Here is a 9264-nt window from a genome sequence, read left to right on the forward strand (position 1 = left end):
GTGTGGCCCCCAATCTGGATCCTCCAGGGACTCCTTACTCACCAGGAACCCCAGGTCACCGTTTGTCCAATGGGGTTCTGGCCTTCTGCTGACCCTGCCCCAGGCCAGAACGCAGAGCAGGGAGTCTACACGACAAAATCTCTCTCTCATTCTGCTCATTTCAGCCTTTTACAGTGAGGTCTTTCTTCTGTCTTAACCCACCTACTGTTATACTTTCATCCCCAACAGAACATTTTTAAGCTGTTTTCAAACCATTTCTTTCTTTGAGGCTGTTGATTACTTTTTACTTTCTGAGGTTTTTTGTTGCTTTTTTTTTTTTTAATTTTATTGCATTGTCTTTTGTTTTTGGTCACATTGTATCCATCGGTAAATTTTAGGTTGGCCTCGGGAGGTCTCACACCGGCCTGGTCTTGCCCTCTCATCGGTGACCTTCTGAGGTCACTCACAGGCCAGCAAAGGGGAACACCCAGGCGACAGGCTAGCCCGCCTGTCGGGGCTACAGTGGGCAGGGCCTGGGGAAGCATGCTGTGGCCTCTCCCAGGCCTCGGTCTCTGGCTGGACAGAGACAGGGAGACAGAGACAGGTCCAGAGGGAGGGAGCCAGAGAGAGGACACAGGAAGAGGCCGGACAGAGGGGCAGAAGAGGGAAGGGGGAGCAGGTCAGCCCCCCATTAGAGGAACTGAGAGCAGTGCGTTCCTCCTTCGCCTGAGAACCCAGGCTTGGGCACTGGACAGGATGACTCAGCCACTGGCTCCTCCCGCGCCCTCAGCACAGACCCCCCACAGGGGGACCAGACTGCTCCCAGGCGCCCTCATACTGCCCCATTGTTCGGAGGCCCAATGAAGAAAAGGGTCTGGCAGGGGGCCCAGGTTGGCGGGAAAAGAGCCCAGTCCCCAGTCTCCCCTGCAAGCAGTCTGGGCCCTCCATCAGGGGGTCTACGTCCAGCCACCGTGCTGTCCTGCACACTGTCCCCTTTCCAAGGCCAGGTGTCCTGTGAGATCCCGTACCCCAGGCCCACCCTCCTGTCCCCCCGCCCCACCCTCTCCTGGCTCTGAGCCGCAGCAGAGAGGTGGTTCTCAAGGTTCTCAAAGGTGATCACACTCAGGCTCAAGTTCAAGGTCCTTACCCAGCCGGTGCTCAACCACAGTGCACACCTCACACCCCTTCCCTGACCTCCTCATATCATCCCCACCTGACAAACTCCTGCCTGGCCTTCGGCCCCAGTTCAGAACACCCCAAGACACCCCTGATGCCCCACAATCAGGCTGGGGCATGGCTCCCTGAGGGTTCTCAGAGCGTGACGCAGGGCAGGAAGAGGGGCTTACCCCATCGCTGCCCAGGGATCCCACGCCGGGCCCTTCCTGAGGCACAGACAGCTCTGGTTGGCGCGCCCAGCCACCACAGCCCAGACCTGTGTGAGCCCCACGGCCGGAGATCTCCCGTCTGCCCACCCCCACCCCACACCCTAGCCCTGAGCCAGAGCCCTAGAGAACTCCCTCAGATCCCCACATGCAACAGAGACAGGGAGTCTAACTGAGGCGCCAGAGGCAAGGAGGCTTCTGCTGGCCAGCAGAGCCCAGAGCCAAGCTCTTGGGTGCCGGCCCCTAAGGCCTCCTCCTGGCTGGGGCAGCCTGCTGGGTGGGAGGGGGAGGGGGTACGGCTCGGTGGGTGCTCTAGGAACACCCTCCCCATCCCCAGGGAGACAGCTGTGGGGTCACATCACTGTGGGCCAGAAAAGCCAGCAAACAACGTGGGGGGGGGGCGGTGCAGAGTCAGTAACACCGGGGCCCAGCGCTACCCCGTCTGACCAGGACTGCCTCCCCCACAGGCCCAACAGCCGCTCGGTTGCGGTCACTGACTCCACCCTGGTCAGCTGACCCCCTCTCCCCACCACACGTAGCTCTCCTACATGTCTAAGCCCCCTTCCAACCCCCCCACTCCCACCCAAGCTGCTTCACGGCCATTGCCGCAGGGGGGCTGCGCATGTGGGAGCATCTCCAGACCCGAGTGAACTTTGAAAATAGAAACCAACCCCTGCTCGAGACCCTCCCATGCCCTCGGGCCTGACTTCTGCACCCCTTCTGCCTTCTCCAGGCCTCTCCTTCAGAGTCTCTATGCCAACACACCGCAGGGCCCCTAGCCTGGCCCCTTTTTTCCCCTTCCTGCTCCCACCCCAAGGAGGCCCCATCATGGATGCCCCCCACGGCACCTCCTGTGCCGTTCTTGGGTGCTGCCCACTAGCAGGGCCAGGACCACCCCCAGGCCAGGCACCCAGGAGGGCTCCGTGCAGGTTTTTGAGGGGGTGCATGACTCAACATGGAGGCCGCTGGCTTGGGCTTGGAGTGGGCAGTCTCCTCCTGCTTCCCAAGACCTTGGCCCTCGAACAGCTGCTCCCCACCCCCGCCCCCGTGCCTGGCTGTTGGGAAGCTTGGGCTTGGGGCAGGGCCTCCTAGATCCCCTCAGGAGTAGGATCTCTTTCTCAACCTTCTTCCTTCCTCAGCAACTTCCTGCCTCCGCAGTGAACATGGCCACCACCAACCACAGCACTTCACCCTCCCATCACAGTCCCAGGAAACTGGGAAGACTGGTTTCAGAGAGCCCCTGCCCCAGGTGGCAGACCTTCCGAGGCCAGGTGCCCAGGACCCCAAAACAGGTCAGGGCCTCGGAGACGGGCTCCATTCCTCACTCCATTGTGGACCACTGGTGCTGACCCAGGTGGGACAGAACCCAGACCTGCTCCCAGCCTGGGGCGTTCCCACACCCCACCACCAGACCAGAGACAGAGCCCTGACCTAAGGGCAGGCATCGCCCTCCGCTGGTAGCTGTAGCCCACGGTCTGGAACCAAACTGGGCTGGGAGGGAAATGATTCCAGAGTCTCCTGCTCCCATGCCCCGCCTCCCCCAAGTAGCTTGCTGTGGCAAGGAGCCAGCGCTGGGGTCCCGGCCCTGTCACATACCAGGCAGCAGTGTCGGGGTAAGGTCCCCGGAGGAGCATATCCTTCCTGAGCCAGATTGGAGAGACAGGAGGACTGCCTGAGGAAGGGGGTACAATGCAGACAAGATCCTGAGACAGGGTAGGGTGCAGGGAGGCAGACACTGGAGCCTGAGGGGCTACCGCCAAGCACCATCAGCTCTGACCCGAGCTGGGTGGGTCGGCAGGGAGGCCTTGGTGGCCTGACACCAACTGCAGGGGCTCTGAGGCCCTCTGCTGCGTCCAGCTCACAGCACCCTGCCTCCTGCTTAGCACCTCCTGCATTCCTAGACGTTCTAGGCCTAACAGGCCACCTCCCATCCTAGGCTGAGGGCTAGGAGGCACAGCCACTGCACGCTCTGCCTGCCCAGCTGACCACTGATCTGCCTGTCAGGGCCAGGCCCCCAGTGCTGTGTCCGCCTGGCTATCAGGGGACCCAGGGAGCCAACACAAACAGCTTCTCCCTTTCCGGCCCCAAATAGGAGGAAAGGAAGTAGCTGGATTAGGGAGGGACGTTCAGGAGACAAGGCAGGCGCTGAGTGTCCCGGTGCACCTCCCTCCAGCTCTGACACAAGGCTGTGGTCCTCACACCTGTCCACTTGGGGCTTCTGGGGCTTTCCTCATCGCTCTCCTGCTGGTTGCACACCAACTCCACCTCGGGGACTGGCTCCCTGGGACCCAAAGACTGGGTTTCCAGAGTGGCCTGCAGTTCAGGGGAGCTCAGGCTGACCGCAATCTTGGCCCTAACACACGTCTTCAGGAAAGGAAACAGCCACCGAGAAAGGAACTGCTTCCATTTAGGGTGGGACCCCCAGGATACCCCACCTCAGTCTCCCCATCTGAACCCTGCTGGGGCCACTGAGAGCATCTGGAACCCAGAGCTGGGGCAGGGCAGTCAGCTGGGGTGGGGGGGTGGGGAATGATGACAGAAACCTTTGAGCGAGGCCGAAGCACCACAAACAACCCATGGTTATCTGATTGGCAACTCCACCAAGCTGGGCAGCAGAGGGTTCCAGGATGACGGCACGGATTCATCTCAGACGCTGAGCGGACAGTTAAATGTAGGCAGGTAGTAACAAGCCAACTTCAAAGAGGGCCCGGCCCTGCCCTGCCCCCGCCCCGGTGCCACCTGCCCGCCGGCACTTGAAGCCGTGCCTTCTGAACTTTCTGGGATGCTCCACAGTGGGACTTCCCTGTGGGGGGGGCCCACATGCACCTCACACCCCTCCCCCCAGACCAGGCCTATGTGGGCACCCTGTCCTTTATGAGTTCCCAGTAAACACGGTGGCCAGGCAATGAACTGGGAGGCTCAGAGGAGGCACCCGGTTACTGGCCAGAAAGGGTCCCCTAAGCATCAAGCAGGACAGACACTTAGGCCTTTCATTAAACTACTTCTGAGGGACAGAGAGGCAGGGTGGGCCAAGGCCAAGCTGCCTCATGTGGCATCTGCCAGCGGGTCTTGCCCTCCACCTGCAGGCCTGTCTACTCCTGGGGCCCATGCTGACCAGGCCATGGTACACAGAGCACCCAGCATATGCAGAGGAGCAGAGGGCTGGGGGCAGCAGCTTTCTGAAGGGGTCCACCTCTGCTCCAGAGGCAAGGGCTGAAGCCAGGTGGCAAGGGCCCAGGCCCCCAGCCAGAGCCCCAAGTGGACTGTGGGGACAAGCCAAGGCCCCACCCTGGCATTCCAAGCCCCAAGGTCTACCTCTGACTTTTTCCCCAGCCTTGCTGGGGGCAACCAGCACTGAGGGCTAGGAGCTTGACTGGCTCCTAGTGTAGCTCAGGACATGGGTGGGGCCTCAAGGCCAGCCAGTGTATGCAGACACGTGGCCCTCCAACTGCAGAACAGGGCTGCTAGATTACAACATCACCTAGGGCCAGGCTGGAGGAAACCCTCAAAATGGAACTGCACAGTCTGTGCAAGTTCAAGGGCAGGAATGTCTTGGCCCGGGGTCTGGGGGTGCGGCCTTGATGGAGCCCCTCACGGGGCTCGAGATGCCCATGAGGGCTCCTAGGCAGCATCTCATTCACTTTTCCCAAGGACATCAGGCATTCGAACTGGTTTTACCCTATTTCACACAGAAAGGACCGAAGTCCAGGGAGTCACTCAGACCTGAAGTGGACGCAGCCTGCCGGGCAGGCTCAGTCCCCTCCCCCCCCCCCGTGGGGGAGCACAGCCATCACCACCACTTCAGACTTGGGGCGGGGACCTCGCTCCCTCTGCAGGCTCCAGCAGGCAGGCACCCACACCCCACTCAGTGGCCTGGAACAGGCATGCTTGGCAGCAGGCCATCCCCACCCTGGGCTCAGCGAGCGCACAATAAACATCTGATTCACGAGGAAACAGGGCACTTCTCGGAATCAGAACGTGGCTGCAAGGGCTAGGGGTGTGGACACCACACGGATGCCCCACCAGCTCCACAGGCCCTGTTGACCTCCCCGGGACACTGCCTCCAGCAACCAAGCACACCAACCCCATCCCGGGAGACCAGCTGGCTAAGACTACTAGAACCTGGCATGGCCAGCCCACGTGGGCCAGGGGTGAAGGAAACAGCAGCCCTGCCATCAGGATCCAGCACGGCCTACAATCTGGGGCAGGGGTGAGCAGAGGCTGACCGTTCAGGTGGCCTCAGAGCTGGAAGTCACCTCAAGCACAGTGAAGCCCCTCCCCACTGAGAGCCCAGCAGGGCTGGCATTCATTTCACTTGTACTGCTCCTGGCTTTCACGTGCAGCTCAGGAGCTTGGCCCCCAAGGCCAAATCCCTCAGTGTGAGCCAGAGCCAGGGGCTTCTGTCACCTGAGGGTCAGGAAGTATCAGAGTGTCACTAAGGAGCCTCAGGTCTCCTGGCCTGAGACTAAGAGGCACCATTCTGTCCACTCTCCCCTGCACAGGCCTGCAGAGGTGGTGAGAAAGGTGGTCTGGCAGAAACGCTGGGCCTGCCTGCCTGAGGCTATGATGAGCCCAGAATGTGCTCCCCCCGCCACCTCTGGCTGGGACTTACGTGGTCCACACATGGGGCCAGCCAGCCCCGGCCCGTGAATGCCCAGTCAGGGCCACTGGAGAGATCCAGAGGCCTTCTGGAGAGAGACCACCTGCCCTGGGGGGCATTCTGAGAGCCCCTCTGCCCTTTTACGGGTTGCCCCATCCATGCCCTCACCATACCCGGCACACACCAGGCCACTCTGGTCAAACTGGTCTGCCACCCTTCCCACTTCCAGCCTTTGGCTCAGTCTTTCCCTGCCTCCAAGGCCATCCACCATGGCTCAGAGAACAGCCCCCCTCTTTTTTGACTGCAACCCCTGCCTGCACAGGCCACCTGTAGCCCACCAGCCAGGTTGCCCAGGCTGGCCGCACTACCCGGGGGTACCTAAGGACCACATATGCATGTGCCTGGAACTTACTGAGGCCTCCTACTACCTTGCCAGTCACTGACCTTGGGTATCTCACCACAGAGCTTTAAGGACAGAAGCCAGGAGGACCCAGGTGGCTCCCCAACCCTGGCCACTCCTCACAGATTCAGGCCTTTGCCACGAGACCCAAGCAGAGCCTGCCCTTTGCCCCCAGGCCTTTCCATGTCTGGTCCTACCCCTACTCCCAAGCAGAGGTGGCCCAGCTGTCCCTGCTGTTCAGTTTGGAGGCTCACAGTCACTGAACACCAACCATGAGCCACCACCAGCCCCTCAGACGTACAGAACCACCCACTAGGTAGGGGTTCACTACCGCAGTTTACAGATGAGGAAACCAAGACTCAGCAATGTGAGATCTCCCGGACGAGATCATACAGCTGATAAATCGACATGGCCAAACTCAAACCCAGGACCCAGCCCCTTGTGACCAAGCTGGGCCACCTTGTCTGTCTGTGTTCCCTCAGGCTTCCCATCTGCAGGGCTGCCTGCGGGTGGGGGGTGGGGAGAGGGAAGAAGAGGACGGCAGGGGCTCACTCAGCACCTCATTTCCCTCTGTCCATGTGAATAATAGGAAGGGACAAAACACATTTGCATCCCCCCCCCCATCTGCCTTCTCTCTCTCCTAGGCCAGCCTCCTTGGGGGGCTCTTTCCTGACTCTGTGGGCCTGAGGGACTCCCTGAAAGGGCCAGGGTCCCATCAGTACCCTCTTCCCAGACAGCTGACAGGGACTGGCCTGGACCATCTACCTGTCTGCCCTTCTGCCTGCTTCCTCTGCCCAGGTGTGCTCCAGTATGGGACACAGAGCCAAGTAACAGGGGTGGGGAGGTCAGGAAGGGGAGGTTGACAGTCTTTACCCATCAGAGCCACCACCCTGGCCCCCTGTTCCACCAGGAGTGGAGCCCTGACTCCCAGGAGCGCCCTGTGTGGCCCTCCTGGGTAAAGGACACAGTGGCAGGAGGTTCCAGCAGGTGATGGGGCCCAGCCCCCTCCTCTGCTTTTGCAGAGCCAGGCATGGACAGGATTGGGGGCTGACCCCTGGGGGTCACACTGAGTCAGTGCTGAGCTGGACAAGAACCTGGGACCCTATTCCCACTCCAGGATTCACCATGTCCCCTTGGTCCCCCCACTCTTGAGAAAAAAGTCTGCACATGTCATCATGACCATCATAGCTGTCACTGCAAGTAACATTTTCTGAGCCCCTTTGTGCTGGGGACTGGCTGACGCCTCATAAGCAAGATCACACGTCTGTCACGCGCACGGACACCCCAGCAGTCCCACACAGAGCCCTCATCCCAGGCCAGAGCCACTTCTGAGGGGCGGCTTACTTGGTCTGGCCACCAGCCCAAGGCACAGACATGACCAGCACTGGCAGATGAACAAATGAAGGCACAGAAAGGGGATGTGAGGCGCTCGTGGTCACCAAGGGTGGCAGAGAGCACCGGCCCCAGGCTGACACAGGGCAGCAGAGCTCAGTCCCTGCCAACACTCTCAGAGGAAGCCCCCAGGTCGGCACCACCTCACCAGGGGCAGCCAAGGCCTGGAGCAGTAGGAAAGTGTTGCGCGGCTGGAAGAGACCGGCCTTCAGGAGGCTGTCCCCAGCCCCGAGCTCTCCCACCCTCTCTGCCACCCTCTCTGGCACTCACTGTTTCCCCAAATAAGACTCGCAGACTCCCCAGAGCCACGGATCTATCAGTCACTCACACTTCAATGTGAGTCAGCTCCAATAAGCAGCTTTCCTCTCACCTTTTGGATTACCAGGAGGAGGTGGGAGCAAATTCCGCTCTGAGCCTTTGGAGGCTCGGTCCGGACGGTCGCCTGGGGGCGGAGGGGCGCTGTGGGGCCCTCGAGCCCCAAGGGCCTAGGGAAGCGGGGGGGGGGGGGGGGAAGCGGGAGGGGGGAGAACAAAGAGAGGTACGCGGGCCCGACGCGACGCCACCGCCCTCCACCCCTGGACCTCCGGGGTACACCGTGCAAGCCCCCGAACCCGCGCGCTTTCTCGGGCAGAAGCGCCGAGGACCCTGGCCCAGGGAAACCGGGCCGGGCCGGGGGACTCGATCGCGCCCCGCCTGTGCCTTACCGGTGAGACTCTGCACCCGGCCCCGCGGGCCCTGCGTGCCGGCGGCGGCTCCCGCCCGCGGGACCCGCGGCCAGGCACTGGGGCCCGCCCGGGTCCGCCCCGCAGGGCCCCGCCCCTCCCCGCGAGCCTGGCCCCGCCTTCCCAGGCTCTGGGTCCCGCCCCTATCTGCCGCGCGGCGGCTGGGGGCGGGGCTGGGTCGTTTCCCCGCCCCGCCCCCGCCCCGGGGAGGAGAAGGTGGGCGTCCGCTGCGGGCGTAGACACGCCGTCCGTGCACAGCGCACAGTAGGTGCCCAGTAAATGCAAATATGAACGAATGAGCAGCGTTTCTGTTCTTTCTGCGAGGCCGCCCTCGACACTGTGGCCCCCCTGGAGGTGGCGCTGCCCCCCCTCCCTCTCAACCCTGCAATCCTGATCCTGCTGGAGGAGGTGGTATATGTCCCTGATCCGACCCCTGACTCAACAGTCTGACTCTGATCAGGAGGTACGGAGCAGAGATATGGATTGAATCCCCCCCTGGCAGAGAAGGGCTTGCTGGGAACTGAGCCTCTGGAACCTCGCCCTTTGTCAGGAAAGAGCCGCCAGGGCACTTTCAGCTGCTTCCAAACCAAGACACAGCCCGTAGACCAGGTCTGGACTCCTAAGGCCCAGGGATCTGGCCCCAACACTGTGAGGCCCAGAAAATAGGGTACTTTTTACTTTGCCTCCTGGGAAGCTCCCAGCAGCAAGGCCACTCCCAATAGCTGAGGAAGAGAGGGGGGATTACAATCCAGGTTTACACCCAAATAACCCTGTTTAAGGGGCTGGGGC

The 9264-nt window shown here is 61.6% G+C and overlaps 1 protein-coding gene across 3 annotated transcripts in view; it reads right to left on the bottom strand.

Moving 5' to 3' along the window:
- SH3BP2 (SH3 domain binding protein 2) overlaps window positions 1–8542 on the bottom strand; it is a 34836-nt gene extending 26294 nt beyond the window's left edge. For 2 of the 3 annotated variants that reach the window (XM_030314334.1, XM_030314332.1), the window contains exon 1: window positions 8458–8542. The gene's annotated coding sequence lies outside the window, so the exon portion shown is untranslated. Of the gene's footprint in view, window positions 1–8123; window positions 8432–8457 lie in introns of those variants that run through there. The other variant, XM_030314333.1, reaches the window with a different exon arrangement.
- Between the last annotated feature and the right edge of the window lie 722 nt (window positions 8543–9264).

The sequence above is a fragment of the Lynx canadensis genome, chromosome B1 (assembly GCF_007474595.2).
Source record: "Lynx canadensis isolate LIC74 chromosome B1, mLynCan4.pri.v2, whole genome shotgun sequence".
NCBI lineage: Eukaryota > Metazoa > Chordata > Mammalia > Carnivora > Felidae > Lynx > Lynx canadensis.